The following is a 16,775-nucleotide window of genomic DNA, read 5'->3' on the forward strand; positions in this document are numbered from 1 at the left end:
CGAACCCCCCGGGGGGGCAAATAAAGCCCATCTCACACCAATCCCCTTGCACAAGGCCTGGCAAAAACAACAGGAGGGCTGTGGGTCTGGCCCACAGGGGTTAGCCCGTGGTCCAGTGTGGCCGCAAGAGCCCAGCGCAAGAGGTAGCCCCCCAGCACCGCCCAGGGTCACCCCAGCTGGTTGCTTTTTTGGGACTTCAAGTCCCCATCCCTATGCAGAGGCTGCATGTGATGTGCCCCAGGTGGGAACACCCCAAAGCAGCACCAACTCAACAGAGAGATGTTTGCTCACCTTGCTGCAAACGCATCCTAATCCTCATCCTGGTCCTCAGAGGGCAAGTCACTGGAGGCAAGGGGAGCCCCCATGGTGGGCAAGGGATGCAGCCCCTCCACCCAAGGGCTAGCTGCTCTGCCAGAGCAGGCAGGGCCAGCAACAGCAGCCAGCATCAGCCCAGCACCACAACACATCCCTGGTGAAGGGGAACAAGGGCTAAGGGCACCTGAGCTTAAATGCAGCCCGGTTGGGGGGGGTGGAAGGTGTGGGTGGGAGCCCAGATGGGGCTCGTCAGGGCAATTAGCATTCAGGGCCCTGAAACTCTGTGAAGAACCATTTGTCTCCTTAAATTAACAGCATCGCAAGTCTCTGCTAGTCACAGGCTGTTTTGTTGATGTTTGCAAAGAGACAAGAGAAAAGCTTGGGAAGACGCTGGGCTGCGCTTCTGCTGCCTAATGCAGCAGGCAGCATCCCCAGCTCCTCGAGCTCGTTCCCTCACCCCGAGACAGGGCATGCTGGACATACCAAATGAACCCTGTGACATCCCTCTCTACTCCCCTGGGTGACCCCAACCACAGAGATATTGCACATCTGCCCAGCTGTTTTGAACCACAGTCACAAGGTTCGCATTGCTTTCTCCCTGAGCAAGTAGAGAGAAAACCTTCCCGAGGGGACCGCCATCTGCATGGCACGTATGTGTCGAGGCAGGAGAGGCTCCAACCTGGCTGAAACAGCACCCGGCTGATGTCCCTGCTCCTGGGGGAATGGGCGCATGGCCAAGGCTGGGGACCCACCACCCCAGGTCAGATCCACCCAGCACCTCCAGCCAGGGCATTGCTTTGGCCAGGTCAGATCCAAAGGCTTTGCTTTGTTTCCTCTTAAAATCCCTCCAGCACTTGGGAAGGCAGATGCTGAGAAGCTAAATCCCAGCAGCATTCATGAATGCGCTCCCTCCTGCCAGCACCGGATGGGATATTCCTTCCAGACGCTCACGGTGCGCTCCAAGCACGCTTGCTGCTCTCCTCCCTCGGACAGACTCGCTTCCCCAGCTGCAGCCCCTCGCAGCCATCGGGAACCCCCATCCTTGCTCCGTGGGCGGCCGACCCCCTCCTCTGCTGGCGGTGGGTGGCAGGGTGGGAGCCTGGGGCTGGTGCGAAGCCCAGCCAGGCTGCAGGACGTTGTGTTGGGGCGGAAAGCCAAGCACAGAAGCTGAGCTCTGCTTATTAAAGTGTGCATAGGGTGTCTCATCCCTGCAGGTGAACGCCAGCATCCCACTGTTCTGTCTCACGCACAGCAAGCGGTGGAGTTGGAAGGGTTCTCCGGAGATTTAGCTCATCCTGGGTTGTTTGCACAGAGGCTGCAGGACACAGGAGGCAGCAAAAGGCAGCCCACAAAATAGATGCCGTGGACAGCTTTGCCCACACCAAGCAAACAGGGCGCATTGGTGTCCTTTCAGGGAAAGGGCTCCTGGCTTGGCCAGCTCACGCTGGGCTTGGATGCAGCGGACAAAGTGGGGCTCCCACGAGAGGCGGGGTGGCCGAGACGTGCCCGGCAGTCCTCCGCACCTCCCTCCGCACTGGAGGAAACACATCCTAAATAAAAGCTGGGCTTGGATAAATAAATGCGTCCGGAGGCTGGCGGGCCGGCCAGCTCTGAGAGGAGGCGGGGGAGCAGTCCTGCGCCAGGAGGGATGGAGACCGCGGCCGCCTCAAACGCTAGCCCACCAAGCTGCAGGGGAAGAAAAGGATTTAACTTTTCTCACTTTTCCCCCAGCCCTCCTCAAAGCACCTCCCGGCAGGCTCCCTGAGCCCCCAGCCCCCTGCCCGCCCCAGCAGCTGGGTTTCCCCGCGGTGGGCACTCACCAAAGGGCGAGGGCAGCTCCCCGCTGCCTGCAAATGGAGGTGGGGGGCACCCGGCATCGGGTCCCCACGCCGGCAGCGGGCAAGCCCCGGTTGGAGCTGCCTTTGGAGGGGGAAGCATGCGGGTCCCTCCCCAGCAGTACCGGCACCGGAGCGGGTTTCGGTGCAGAGCCAAGCTGCCAGCCCTACCCGAGCGCCCGGAGAGCGAAGGCACCGCTCCACACTGGCTCTGCCCCTCCGCCGCTCGGCCAGATGTTGGCTCAGAAAGGGAAAAACAAATCCCGGGCTGCCGCCAGGGCCTGGCTGAGGGATAGCAAATGTGCTGGCCAGACGCGGGGCATGGGGCTGCGCTCGGGGGCTCCGGCAAGGGGGGCGGCCGAAGCAGCCTGCGGCAGGAGCGCCCGGGCTGCCGCGGGGATTCGGTGGGGACATTTCTCTGGATAACGCATGAGGTTTCAACCAGAGGTTGTCGTTTCCTTCTTGGAGGGAAAAACAAAAAAAAATAATAATAAAAAAAGCAGTGAAGGTTTTACTCTGTCCTCGCCGTGGCCAGGTTTGTCTCTGATATTTTCCCACCAGCCTCCTCCCGTTCAGTGCTGGGTGACACTGAAGCCAGCACAGCCAGCAAGCGGCAATCCCCGCTGCTGCAGGCGGGTGTCCTGCTGCTGGAGCAGGGGAAACCCCACCTGCAGAGGCAAGAGCGGGCCAGCGAGCATCCCCGAGATGGAAGATGCTCTTCTCCTTGCTCAGGCCGTACTCGCTGCCCGCGCCCAAGGCCAGCGTTCCCCTGGCAAACGGTGGCTCGTCCCCAGCGCCGCAGGGAGCAAAGCCAGCCTGGGGCCGGGGAGCCAGGAGCAAAGGCAGGGATGCTTGCTGGTGGGTTGGAGGTGGTCCCGGTCCATCCTTCCAGAGAGGGGAGCGGGACCTCCTGTGCCAAGTGGGCAGGCGAGGAATGGACACGTTCAGCCTGCCCGTTACCCATGAATAACGACGGAGACAGTCGAGATCAAACATCCACCCGAAGGGCCAAGCCCTGCACGCCTCTATCCCTCAATCAGCCCTTAACGAGGCAAAGAGAGGGGGACCGCTGAGGACAGACAGAAAGCAAAGCGATGCAGAGGTCTTCAGTAGACCTCGAGATAAAGAGCAGGAAAGGGAATGCTTGGCAAAATTGAATCTCTACAAATCAGCAAGTCTGGATAATACGTAACCCCCAGACTAAATAGAATTAGCTAATGAACTTATGGAGCCCCTGACAATTATTCATAAGAAGTTACTGAGAAAATGGCACATCCCAGGTTTATTTAATGTCTTTATTAATGATCTGAAAGCAAGAGTAAATAACAAATTAATTATGTTTGCAGATGACTGTAAGCTGGAAGGTGTTGCAAATGCTGCCAAGGACAGCAAAGTCACACCAAAGGCCCTAAAGAGGTTAGAAATAAACCAGCAGGAAACAAGCTGCACGTAATCCATCGGTGAAACACGGTGCGGGGGGAAAAGGACCTGAAATGCAGACATCCAAGAGGAAGGAGGGGTGTGCTGCGCAAGATCCAAGCGGGAGGCCAGGAGCAGCTTTGTAGGGGGATGGAGAGATGGGAGACGAGCTACACGGTGAGCAAGGCGAGCCCTGAAACCCGACGGGGCTCTGCGGGGCGAGGAGCGGGGAGCCAGGCTGGGTGGGATGCTGCGTCTCCAAAAGGTTGTGACTTCATCCTGAACACATGTGGCATCAGCTTTGCATCGGGGGGAGAAGCTGGAAAACTCTTTTCCCGGTGCCACGCTAGCACGGCCAGACCGTTACGAACCCCGAGGGCTGAGGACCATCCTGGCTGCCTTGAGTCCTCCTGAGAGAGGTGTGAGGTTTGGAGAACCGCTTCGGCAGGCGACAGAGAAGGTGGCACGGCGGCGGGCAGGCCGGCTCGCCGTGGGATACAGCCAGGGATGGGTAACATGGCTTTGGGACCGAGCCGCTCGTCTGCATCCGCACGGACACCGGGAGCTGGATTTGCTCCCCCAGAAGTGCCTGGTGCTGGGGAAAGCCATGGATGCCCTGTTTCGCCGGGAGCAGGCGGTGCCTCCGGAACCACCCGTCACACCCCGTGTCGGGCTCCTTCCCCCTTCGGCGGTGGCGGCAGCCGCTCCTCCCTCGCCTCGCCCCGGTGGGAACAAGGGTGCTTTGAGCGGCGGGTGGGCAGCGGGCGGGTGGGGGCCTCTAGCCCTTTAAGACAGAAAATTGACTTTGTAATCTGAGCGAATTCCTCTTTTCTGACAGGCGGGAGAAGTTACGGGTCCCTCCCTCACTCCGCTTTATTAAATATAGTAGTAGCAGCAGCCCTCGCCTGGAAGCAGGCGCTGGTGGAGGCTGTGCCGTACCCGGAGCCCCAGCCGCCGCTCCAGCCCCCCCGGGGGACACCATGGGTGCCCGAGGTGGCATTGCCACGCTGCTGCTGCTGCTGCTGGTCTGCCAGCCCCAGTCCCTCCACGCGGGACCCCCGGCCGGAGGTAAGCCCCGTCCCGCCAGCCCACCCGAGGGATGGAGCGGTGAGAAATCCGGGGGGATAAGGCTCGGCTTCGGGTGGGCTGGGAGGGATGGGGACTCAGCGGGGAGCGGTACAGGCACCCATGGGTGCAGGCTGTCCCTCCCCGAGCTGAGGGGGTGCCTGTCGCCAAGCTGGCAGGAGGGAGGAGAGGCAGCTGCCTGTTTTCGGGCAGGGTGTTTGGGCCGGGTCGCCCTGCGGGAAAAGGCGAGGGAGGGAGCGGGGTTGCTCGCCCCCGTGGCTCTCAGGGTGCCGTGTACCCCGGCTGTGTCCGACGCTTTCCCCGGGGGGGCACATGCAAACGTGGTGCTGGGAGGGATGGGGCTCCCTCCCCGCACGCACACAGGAACCCCAGGGCTTTGGTCTGCGCCGTGGGCAGCCCGTGGAGGAAAGGCACCTTCCCCGCTCTGCCAAAGCCCTGTGCCATGGGCACGGAGCACGGGCACGTCCTGAAACCCCGGCAGGGAGAGTCAGCCCTCCCTGCCCATGTTCGGCCTTGCCACAGTAGGTGTCTGCGAGGGCTTGGAGGGTGCCGGTGGGAAAGACGGAGCTGGACAGCATTTGCCAGGGTGCGTGTCACCTCCTGCCTCTGCTCTGTCCGTCTGTCCTGGGCACCCCAGGGTGGGTGGGTGCATGGGGCAAGGGGCTCGCCTCTCCTGCCGGCACAGTCCCGGAGGGGTGCAGGATCACCCCGCCGGTGATGGGGCACCAGGGACCATCCAGAGCTGAGGGTCTCTCCCAGGAGAAGGAGCCGTGGTGCCGCAGGATGGGCTGGCCCCAGGCAGCAGGGAGGGCAGGGGACGCTGGCTGCTGCGCAGGGACAGAGCCGGGCAGAGGGGTTACTGCAGGGCATGGGCTGGGTGGGGAGCAGAGCGGGTGATTTATATCCAGTTTTCCCCAAGAAGCGGCCAGGTTTGACCACACAGCTCTTGGCACGGCAGCGTGCCCTGCCTCAGCATCCCAACGGCCATCCCGCAGCCCTGGTCCCACCCCGCGCCTCCTCCCCGCGCCTTCTGCCTCCCGCTCCCTCCCCTGCGCCGGGATGCTTGTACCTGCAATGGTCTGAGCCTCAGCAGGCTCTGCGGGGTCTGGACATGGGTCTCATCCTGCTCGGGACAGGCCTGCGCCTTAGCCTGACCCTCCAAGCTGCGCTCGGGGTCTAACCGACCATTTACACTGCATCAGCGGCATCTGCAGCTTCAGAAGCGAAGGGAATTTAAAAAGCACTTTTTTTCCCTAACTTACCCCCAAAATAATATAACATTTCACCAAGCAGTTTCTCTTCCCCAAACCTCCTGCCGGGAGTCAGGGCTCTGACCAACAGTGGGGCAGGAGCTTGCTCCAAGCAGTTTCCGAAGGAATTGCTGACCACCTCTGGTCTTTTGCTCCCCAACCACCTTCTGTGTCCGAGCCTGTGTCAGTGCAAGAAGGAGGACAAGGACAATCCCAGAGCCCAGCCTCATGGCTCTTGGCACCCACAAGGTCCCTGGAGGTCCCTTGTTGTCCCTGTTCCCTCCCCAGCGAGCAGGTGGCCTCCGGGACACGCTGCTCTCCTTCCCTCCGGCCTTGTTCCTTCTTTTTTTTCCATGCACCAGAATATGAGGATGCCTGGCAGGCCAAGTGGAAAAAAATCCCTTTTGTTAATGAACAAAGTGGTCTTCTTCCTTCCAGCCCTGACCTTTCCATCCCGGGCAGGGATTTCACCATGTGGAACCATTGCCCGCTCCGGTGTCCAGGATGGCTCCTGGGGCTGCCCTGGCACTCCCAAGCTCTTTCATAGTGAATGGGCTGGAGCAACCCCAAAAAAAGGCATGCGGCTTTCGCTGGCACCTGCCAAACCCCCAGATTCCCTCCAGGTAACACTACGTGTGGCTGGGGCACAGCTCCAGGGATCAGTGGGCATCTGCCTGGCACAGACCTGCAGGGCTGGGAAAGTAAAGGGGGTTTTACACCCATTTTCTGATGCTGGGGACTATTTCTGCACCCTGCCGAAGCAGACGTGGCAGCCACGACCCTGCCGGTCTGGGCACCGGCTCCCTGCAAGCTCCCTCCCCTCGGGAGCATCCCTGCTGAGACCACCAGCGCCCATGCCAGGCGTTCCCATGGGCTGCCTGCCCTGGGACACCCCTCCATCCCCATCAGGGAGAGCAACACCAGCCATCAGCAGCGTGCTGGGTGCAGGGCTGGGGACAAACTCGTTTTTAGGGGTGAAGCCTGTGTTTTGCATTGCCTGCAAGCCCAGGTTCAGGACCCCCGGGCATTCTGCCCAGTCCGAAATGGAAAAAGTCACTGTGCACAACAACAAATACAAGATTATAAAAAAGAGAAAAAACACTCATGAAACTTGTCCTCTTGACATCTGAGTGTGAGGCTTTAGTAAACTGTTTTTAGACAGCCTGGCTCTCCTCCGGTTCCCAGTGAGGTCACCGGCAGGCTGAGCTCCCCCTTCCCCAAAAACCCTCTCACTGGGGGTTTGTGATGAGGAGGTTTGCGGGGGGAAGAAGGAATCGGATGTGTAGGGTCCCTATGAGCAGCACTGACCCCGAGCTTCCAGCAAAAATGTGACCCCCAAGTCTCGGGTGGACCCGCAGCAGCAGTGATGGGGGTCCCAGGGAGGCGAGCGTGACGCCGGCTTGTCCATGGCTGCCCCGGGCGGCGTAACCTGCTCATGGGCAGGGAACAGTGTCTGTCCCAGGGTACCTGGCCACGACCCCTTCTGCCTTATCCGGGGTGTAGGGATATCTTATCGGCTCTAGGGAGCTGCCTCGGCTATTCCTCTCCTCCACTTTTGGAAATCCGACCGATTTATTCAAACTTTCTTTTTTGTGAATGCGCCACATGTTCTGAGGTCATAGCTCCAAGCAGCTGGAAAAGTTTCCAGCTGATGGGAAAGAACAGGAAAAAGGCTGAAAAGGGGGGAGAATGCAGACTGGTATCGTGGGAATCAGGGAGGAATATTCTTGTCTCACTCTTATATTTAGCAACAGAGGGCTGTGGGCAAATATATAATAAGCGCATTCCTCCAAGATCGCAGGACAGGGTTAAGCTCACCCGGAGGAACTAACGTCAGGTTGAAGGCTGGACAGTAACAGGACTTCAGAGGCGGTAGGCTAATGCTGTCTGTGTGCCTAAATAAAGCTCAAAGCACAGACTGTTCGCAACAGGCGTTGGCTCAGCCCAGCCTCAGCTCCCAGGGGCCGCTCCATCGGCCCTTTCCAGGTGCCTGGAGGAGCCGGGCTCTGGCTTGTCTCCTTTTTGGGAAGCCGGCCTCCCCGAGTGTTAGGATCACCCCCAGCCTCCAGCCTAGAAAGTCCTAGAAATGACTCTGCTCGTACCTGTACGCTTCCTGGGTCTCGCCTGGATGTCCCAGGCCATTTCCATGTGCCCAAGTCACCCTAGCAGGGACAAGGCAGGTCTGCAGGCAGCCCAGCCCAGTTTGCAGCCAGCCCCTTCAGCACCCTGTATCTCCAAACCTCCTGGAGACACGGAGCGAGGAGGGTGCCCATCGGAGACCCCTCATCCCCAAAGCAGCCCTTCCCCGAGCCATCTCCATCATGCCCAGTGCTTGGCTGCACACTGCCATGCTGCCCGCGGACAGGATGCCCCGCGGAGTTTTTCTAGGGTAAATGTAACAGAAAAACTGAGGTCAAGAGAAATGTGTTATGATCTTTCTCCCTGAGCTGCTGCGGGTGGGAGTGGACACGCCTGCACGATGCTCATTTTACTTGTGAAGTTTGCAAATGGACCCGAGGCTTTTTGTTAATGTGCCACAACCAGAGAACCCACTTTGCTCTGTTGCAAAGCCAAGGGCTGCTTTGCAAAGCAGAGCCCAGAGTCAGGGCAGCTCTGGATTCTGCAAAGCTGGGCTTAAAACCGGAGGAGCGGGACTGCTGCAGCTCTTCCCGACCCCGGGATGGGGAGGATGCAGGTTTGCCGCCCGGTTTGTCACTTGTTAGCTGTCGCTCATCCTCAGGACAGACCAAATCGGGTCTCTGAGCATCCTCCTGCCAGCCGGCAGCGAGGTGGGGTGAAAGATGTTTATGCCTCATGCCTTGGATCCAAGAGGGTGATAAATTCCCATTTTCCATCCGTCCTCCCCGGGTGCGTCACCTGCGCCAGTTGTGCGTCTGCTCCGTGCAATACCTCTGGGAGCTGCCCTGCGCCCAACGGCTGCTCTTGGCTGCCTGACAGCCGGACGGACAGACAGACAGTAGCAGACAGAAAGCATCCCAGGGAAGGGAGGGCGCTGCCAAAAATTGACGGGAGCGGGAAAAGTCATGGGGCAAACAGCACGGTTTGGAGGTGGCCGGTCCCATCACATGCCTCCAAGCCAAGGAGAGAGAAAAGTAACGTTCATCTATCGCCGTGACTCACTGGCTGTTCAAGGAGACTTCGTGGACTGTGAGTCAGCTCGGGACGGCTCCTGCTGCTTCTTTTGCCCAAATCTTGGCTTTCTGGTGATTGTTTTTCCTCCCTGCTGCGGCGGGCAGGGGGAAGGTGGGCAAGGGAGGGGGTTTTGGGGTCAGAGCCCCCGGCTGCTTGCAGTGCCATGCCCAGGTGTGTTAATGGATGCTCCCCATCCGTTATCATGCCATAAGCCCCCCTGGTGCTCCCCAGCACACAGGCAGAAAGCCAGGGGGGTCAGGAGGAATTTCCCATTCCCTTTCCCAGCCTCTGGCTGGGCTTCAGCCGGGCTTCAAGGTTTTCTACATCCCATCCCACAGAAATTTCTGGGCCCACCAGGGTCACTTCCTCTGGGAGCCAGGGAGGAGAGAAGGAAGTTTTGGCCTGAGGTAGATGTGGCTGAGAAAAGCCTCCTGTCCTGCCCCACAGCCCTGGGAGGGGATGTGCGCGCCCGCTTCCACACCCCCACAGCCCCACGCGGCCAGCTATATGTTTCCCCCGTGCTAGAAATAGAGCAGGCATTTATTTTCTCTATAAACATCACCCCACTGCTTGTTTCTCATAGATGGAAAAGCCAGGGGGATAATGGGGGTGGGGAGGGGGAGGCACGGTAGGGAGGGGGACCTCCAAAAGGATTGGGAGAGAAGAGAAGAGGAGAGGAGAGGAGAGGAGAGGAGAGGAGAGGAGAGGAGAGGAGAGGAGAGGAGAGGAGAGGAGAGGAGAGGAGAGGAGAGGAGAGGAGAGGAGAGGAGAGGAGAGGAGAAGAGAAGAGAAGAGAAGAGAAGAGAAGAGAAGAGAAGAGAAGAGAAGAGAAGAGAAGAGAAGAGAAGAGAAGAGAAGAGAAGAGAAGAGAAGAGAAGAGAAGAGAAGAGAAGAGAAGAGAAGAGAAGAGAAGAGAAGAGAAGAGAAGAGAAGAGAAGAGAAGAGGCAGAGATTTCAGCTCTAGGAAGGGGGGAAAAAGAAAATACCCATTTTCTTTGCAGTTAGAACTGCAAGGCAGACAATTTAGCATGTCAACCCCAGATGAGCAAAAAATATCCTCTCTTTCCCCTTCCATGCTGCAAACACCCCTCCCTGTCCATGGAGACACTTTTCTCCGTGCCTCACAGCACCCAGCATCACCAAAAGCCCAGGCCAGCCACGGTCCTTGTAGCCCCGCGGAGTGCAGGGTGCTGTGGCTGCTGCCCTGCCAGCACAGCTACAGCGAGCTCACCCCGAACTGCACATTTTAAAAGCTCCTTCCCTACCCCTGAGGACAGCACTGGATGCTGGAATTAAAACCGTCAGGTAGCTCCCGGCAGAGCCTCAGCATCTCCCTCTGTGCGCCGCTCGTGCCCGTCCTTCCCCTCCTCGCCCTGACTTTGGCTGATAGCCCCCCCCATCTTGGCACTTCAAGAGCCATTTGGCACAAGCGAGGTTGGGAAACATCTGAGAGGAGACGGGCCCCTCTCCAGCGGCAGCCGTGCTGTTTGTTGACGGCAGGCGAGGATCTCTCCGGTAACGTCCAGCCGTTCCAGGGACGCCTGTGAACATCCCCTGGCTGGGCTCTGCCGCTCCCGCTGGGGCTGGGGATGGGCTTGGGCACGAGCACCGGCTCTGTTGGGCTGGCAGGGATGGGATTCAGGGATCTGCAGGTGGGATGTGTGCCTTGGGTGCCCCTCTCCCCGGTAACCCAGCCTCCAGCCCAGGCTTCCCCCACAGTCCCCCTGCTCCTCCAGTGGTGGGCTGGCCGGGATTGTCCCCTCGTATGCCACCGCATGCCCTCCTGCAGCTCTGCAAGCCCTTCCCTCACCGAGTGGGAAGCAGCCGGCACGGAGTCGGAGTAGGGAAAGCTGTGGGAGCGGGGGCTGGGATGTGCAGGGTGGAGCTGGAAAACTTGCCAGCCAGCGAGAGAGGGGGAGACGGCTTGGGAGAAAGAAAAAGAAAGAAAGAGAAGGGGAAAAATATAGAACAAAACCCGACTTGGGATGGTTTGGAAACCACGTCCTCTGAGGCTGATACGATATTTCCAGGCCAACTTCTCCTGGCAGCGGGAGCCTGAGCGAGCCTGAGTCACGCTGCAGGGGACGGCACAAAAGCCCCATTGAGCTTCCCGCTTCCCCAAATCCTCCCATTTTCTCCCCCCGCTTCACTTCCCAGGGCAAAAACTCCAACCACCGTTTCCAGCTCAGGCTTATTCCCTAAGTCCCTCCGGAGTCGTGTAGCCACATGTCATTAAAAGCTCTCCATCCCTGCTCCTGCTCGCGCCAGGCTTCGGGGGTGCTCGCCCCGGAGATGCTGGAAGAGCCCCAGCTCTTCCGAAAAGCACTGTCACCTTTGTAAGGGGGACGCAGCCGGTGTGTGGCAGGGGCCGCGGCAGTACCAGCTATCAGCTCCTTGCCCTCCCCTCCGTGGCTCTGCATCTGGCTGAGCAGGAGAGCGCAGGAAATACCATCAGCTTTAGGGCTGCTTGAATCATCGTAAAACCACGCTGGAGAAGCGAGGGCTGGAGCTCCAGAGCTCCAGCCAAGCCTCCTGGACCTCGCTTTATGGCCTCCAGCTATAGCAGCTCCTTCATGCTGCTTCATAAGGATGGGGAAGGTGGGCAGGAGCAGGCACGCGCGTCGGGCAGGGGGCCGAGGACTGGCAGGACACGGGGTGATATGGCAAGCCCCCCCCCAGGCAGTGCAGAATTAGAGGGAGGCAAGTTTTCCCCTGATCCCAAAGTCCGTGGGCTGCAAAAAGGCTTTTTTTTTTTTTTCCTGAAGCTGTCAGGCAGGAGACAGGGGAAGGTGAGAGGGAGAGCAGCCGGCAGGGGAACGGGAGAGGAACTGAATTCATAAACACAGGCGGAAGGTTTCAAAGCAGCACAGTGCAGCCAGAGGTAGGGGTGGATGATCTGCTTCGGGAGACTGGGGCCAGCAGGATGGGATGGGGGTGAAGCAGAGCCCCCCCCCGGCCCAGGGGCTCTCCTCCCACGCCCGAAACAAGGGTGATGGCCACTTCTGGCAAGCGTTTGGCAGTCGGCAGCCCCGAGGAGGGTGATCGGCTGTGGCTTTGCTGGCGGTTTCCCGGGCGCTGCTTTCCAGCAATCTCTGCTGGCCGGCACTCCTGGAAAGCACCGGCCTCGGCCCCGGGGAGCCCCGCTGCGAGGGAGGGCCAGGTGGAGGGTGGGAGGCAAGAACTGGAGCTCTTATTCCCAGTGCCGGGGTTTTGAGAAGCATGCACAGCCTTGGCTTGGGATGCGGGAGCTGCAGTTGCTGTCTGGAGTCACGGAGGATAAAACCTGGAAGCGGGGAGAACGAGAAAAAGCCCTCCCCTGTGCTGTGCCGGGAGCTATCACAGCAGGGATGGATCCATGCCGATGACACCCCACCCCGTAAATCTCGAGGCCGAACCCCAGGAGCAGGAGAGCAGGGAGAGGCTTTTCCCGGGGCAGGGGCTCTTTGCTGGGCTGGCTCTGCCCCGTCCCAAATGTGGAGCACGTTGTGGAGGCAGCCCTGTGCTGCCTGCAGAGGAGGGGGACCGTGGGATGTCCCCGAGGTCCCCACTGGGCTTGGATGCCATCGCTGCAGCCCAAGACCTGCTCACGTGTGACCCGTCCCCATTGCACTGGGATTTCCTCGCTGTGGAGACCCAGATGGGTGCTTAGCCCTCCTGACACACCCAGGCACCCGCTCGGGTCTCCGGGCATCCCTGAAGGCAGCAGGCCCCCAGTCGTCATCCCCCCCAGCACCCGCTTCTCCCAGCAGAGCCCCAGCCAAACCCAAGGGCCGCTCTGCCGTGGCTGTGTTTGCCTTAGCCTGCCTCGCAAGCTGCTCATTTCCTTCCCCGGCCATAAATAAAACCACGCCGTAAAATGAAGGGAACATAATGAAGCCTTTCTCAGAAAGCCCATCGGATCCCTTCCTCCCCCAACCCTTCCACCCCACGCAGGGACAGGGACACAGCCCAGCCCCACCGCCGCCTGGGATGCAGCTGGGGAGCACGGGGCTGCGGGTCCCGCCGAGCATCCCAGAGCCAGCCTGGGGATTAGGGAGGCTTGAAGCCCCACGGCCACCCACGGTGGAGGCGGGAGGGCTGGTCCTGCCCACCCTGCCTGTGCTGGGCGCGGGACGGGAGCTCACGCACACGCTGCGAGGGGACCAGGAGGGGTTCAAGCTGCCGAGCAGCATCCCCAAGCCTGGGCGGCTGTCCCCCAGCCCCTCCGGTGTTTGTACAGCGGGTGGCTGCGGTGTGGCGCGGCACGGCTGGCGACAGGCGAGCTCGCTACCTTATAAAGTCATTAACATTAAAAAAAAAAAAAAAAATTAAAACCAGCCCCTAACATCTCAGAGGGCCTGGAAACAAGCTCCTGATGCTGCAGAGGAGGAACGCGGCAGGGCGGCCGTGGGGGTCCCCAGCCAGGGGGGCTCAGCAGCAGCGGGCACGCTGCCGACACAGGGGCCGTTTGTTGGCATCGGCCGGCGGGCAGGAAGGAGGGCAGCCGGCGGCTTGGGCTGGGCTGGGCTGGACTGCACCCACAGCCACACAAGCCCGGGGCTGTTTGGGCAACAAGGAGCCTTCTTCACTCCCCGGCTGTTTTTCCACCGTCAGAAAACTGGTGTGGCCGGGATGGGAAGTGGCTGCAAACACAAGAATCTTTCAGGGAGGGGGTGCGTGTGTGTGCACGGGGCTCTCCTGGCACCCACCGCGGTAATTAAAGAGCTGCTTTAATGAATTCCAGTCCCCTCCCTGCAAACACACATGGGCCACCAGCCCTGGCCCCCACCTGCCCCCCACTGCAGCCTGAATGAAGCCTTGTTGAGTGGCCAGTGCCTCCCCAGCACCATGCCCCCTCTCTCCCGGCAGGATTTGCTCCGGTCCTTCCTCCTTGGCCTCGGCATCCTCCTCCAAGCAGAGCAATGGGAGTCTCTGCAGCCCCTCGGGGACTTGTTTGTATCACCGATGCACCTCCTCATGCACACCCCAAAACGCATCCATTTGTCCCGCTGGCAGGGCTGGGGATGCCCCAAGCCGGGGTGGGAGCCTGCCGGTGGCGAAGGCATCCATCCACCAGCCCACATTTCCCCCTGCACACCCAGGAGACACCACCCTGCTCCGAAAAACCCTGGCATCCCGTGCCGGTTCGTTCTGCAAACCCTTGTTGCTGGGTTTTGCAAGTGCTTTCCCTCGCCTGGACCGGGAGTTAGCTCCTCCACCCTCCTACGTGCCAGGGAGGACGTGGGAGAAGTTTGTGTGCAGAGATGTTAAAACATGGAGGAGGGCCCAAAGTGGCCCCGACGAGTCCCAGCGCAGCCCCGGAGCCCCCCAGGCGGAGGGGGATCCCTTCCCCTCCGCGGTGCTGCCCAGCACCACGCTCCGCTGGATGTGGCTCGCTCAGGGGCTGGGATGCCAACCCCCCCCCGAACACCAAAAACCAGCAACTGGAGAGGCCAAACCCGCCGTGTTTTCAACTGGAGGAGCAGGGGGAGAGGGCCAAGGCGTCCCAGACCCGGCACGTGGCCGGCGGCTGGGGCGGCCGCCGGGGGCAGCGCCGGCTCGCACAGAGCCCTTGCTTGTTCACCAGCCCCAAGAGGAGCCGAGCACGTCCGGGGCCTCGCTCCCAGCCCCTTGCTCAGTGCTTTTGGCTCATCTCCTTGTTTTTTTCAATGCAAAAAAAAAAAACCCAAAAAAAAACCCCAACTAAATGACACTGCAGGCTATAATCTGCTGGCTGCTGGCCGGCTGCTCGGAAACTGTGACGGAGGCCCCTCTCTCCTCGTCAACGCCTTTCTATCGGCCTGGCAAGGCAGGGGCAGTGATTTCCTGTGGGACACGGCGAGCTGGGAATGTTATTTTTAGCCGGGGCAAGCGGGATGGCTAGTGTGCCCACCCCGACCCACGGCCAGGATGTGGAGACCTCCTGCTCCCCACGACAGCTCAGACGTCCCCATCCAGGGATGAGGCTGGGCTCGGGGCACAACAAGCCCACGGCGTGATCATGGCACCCTTGGATCACCTGGGAAAGGTGCTTTTGTGTCATGGGAATGCATCCGCATGGGGTGATCCTGGGATGCTCAGCTGCAGCCAGCCCACGGATGGGGCTGGGTGCCCGAGGGGGTCCCTGCTCTCTCCATCCGTGCCCAAATCAGAGCCGCTGACTAAGCGATCGATCAGGATGGTGCACCCTGTGCCACAGAGGCTCCTCCAGGGCGAAATGCATTTGAAAAAAAAAAAACCAAATCCAGCAAGCCATATTTTCTGGGTCTTTTGCAATGTGGAGGGCAAGGAAGAGGGGAGAAGGAGGTGAAAAGCTGCGAGTCCCTTGTGAAAGAGAAATGCCACAGGTCGAGCGGCATTCACATCCTGGCCAGGCTGCTGAGCAGAGGAGGAGGGCGGCCCTGAAATAAAGCAGGAATTTGGGAAACAAACAGCAGTAACTCACACGGCTCTGCTGCCGGAGAAAAATCCCAGCACCTCCTGGAGCCGGGCAAGGGTCCCTCCTCCCTCTCCCAGCAAACAGCACCACTCCCCTGGGCATCCGCGCTGGCAGTAACTTTTTATTACTAGTATTTTACGAGAGAAAGAGAAGAAAAGCATCTCTGGCAGCTTCGGGAGAACGGAGGCAGGACAAAATGTGCTGGCTGCAGGAGCTGCTGCCCCTTGTCACACTGGAAAACAGCCTGGCTGTGCTGGACCAGCTCCTCCAGCCTCAAAACATGATCCCCAGCACCCGTGGTGAGATGCTGCCCAGCCCCTGGGCTGGCAGAGGAGCTGCTGGTGGGTCCGACCTCAGCAAAGCCTTCCCTCCCCGTGAGAGCAGCCGCTCAGCGCCCATCTGAAGAGCACGTTTTTTGGATTAGACGAAGCCACAAACCCGAAACGTAGCAGAATCCTGGTGGGAGCTGGAGCACAGACCACGCACGCACGCACGGGGGAACCTTGATGGGAGCCAGCACATAACGTACATGCGACGTCCCTGGGGTCCACAATATATTGCATGCATGTGTGCACGCCTTGCTGGGGCCCGAGCACAGCCGCCTGCGTCTGTGCAGGGAGGGAAAGGAAAATTCCCTTTTGCGATGTGCCGCGTCGCTCCTGCTCACCAAACGCCGGGACGAGGTGGTGCCGAGAGCCCCGGGCAGCGCCCAGCGCAGCACCCACCACCCTTGGCCACTGAGCAAGGCATGCCAGGGCTGGCTGGTTTTGCAAGGACCACTGGAAGGAGGGAGTGGGTCAGGAGAGGACAGAGCTCCTGCAAAGAATAGCAAAGCTCCTCTGAGTCACCGGCTGGGCCCAAGAAGACAAGGAAGCCAAAGTGCCCCATGCTAACGGGAGGCACGAGGGCCAGGATACAAGTAGGCTTGAGTAAGGCACCCTGGCAGCCCTGCCCTGGGCTGGGCGAAGGGCTTGGTATTAAAGCAAATGCTAGATATTTCCATGCTGCCATTTCTTGCCTGCCCAGAGCGGGTGGGGTGACGGTCCTTGCAACACCCATGTTGTTTTCCCAGACCCCAGGAGAAAGCCGAGGCACTTTCTCTGCTGCCAGCAGCAGGAAATGATTTTTCGTGGGGTCTGAGCAAGGATGTGTCCCCGTCCCCGAAGGGCTCAGAAGAACATCGCCCTACACAGGGCACCGCAGAGCTCAGCTCAACAGAAAACGCAGTAAGCCAAAGCAGAGTGCTCCAACTCTACCCCTGCCAGGCAAACCCTCACCATCACCTCTGACGACGGGCTC

The sequence above is a fragment of the Harpia harpyja genome, chromosome 14, assembly GCF_026419915.1.
Source record: "Harpia harpyja isolate bHarHar1 chromosome 14, bHarHar1 primary haplotype, whole genome shotgun sequence".
Classification (NCBI taxonomy): Eukaryota; Metazoa; Chordata; class Aves; order Accipitriformes; family Accipitridae; genus Harpia; species Harpia harpyja.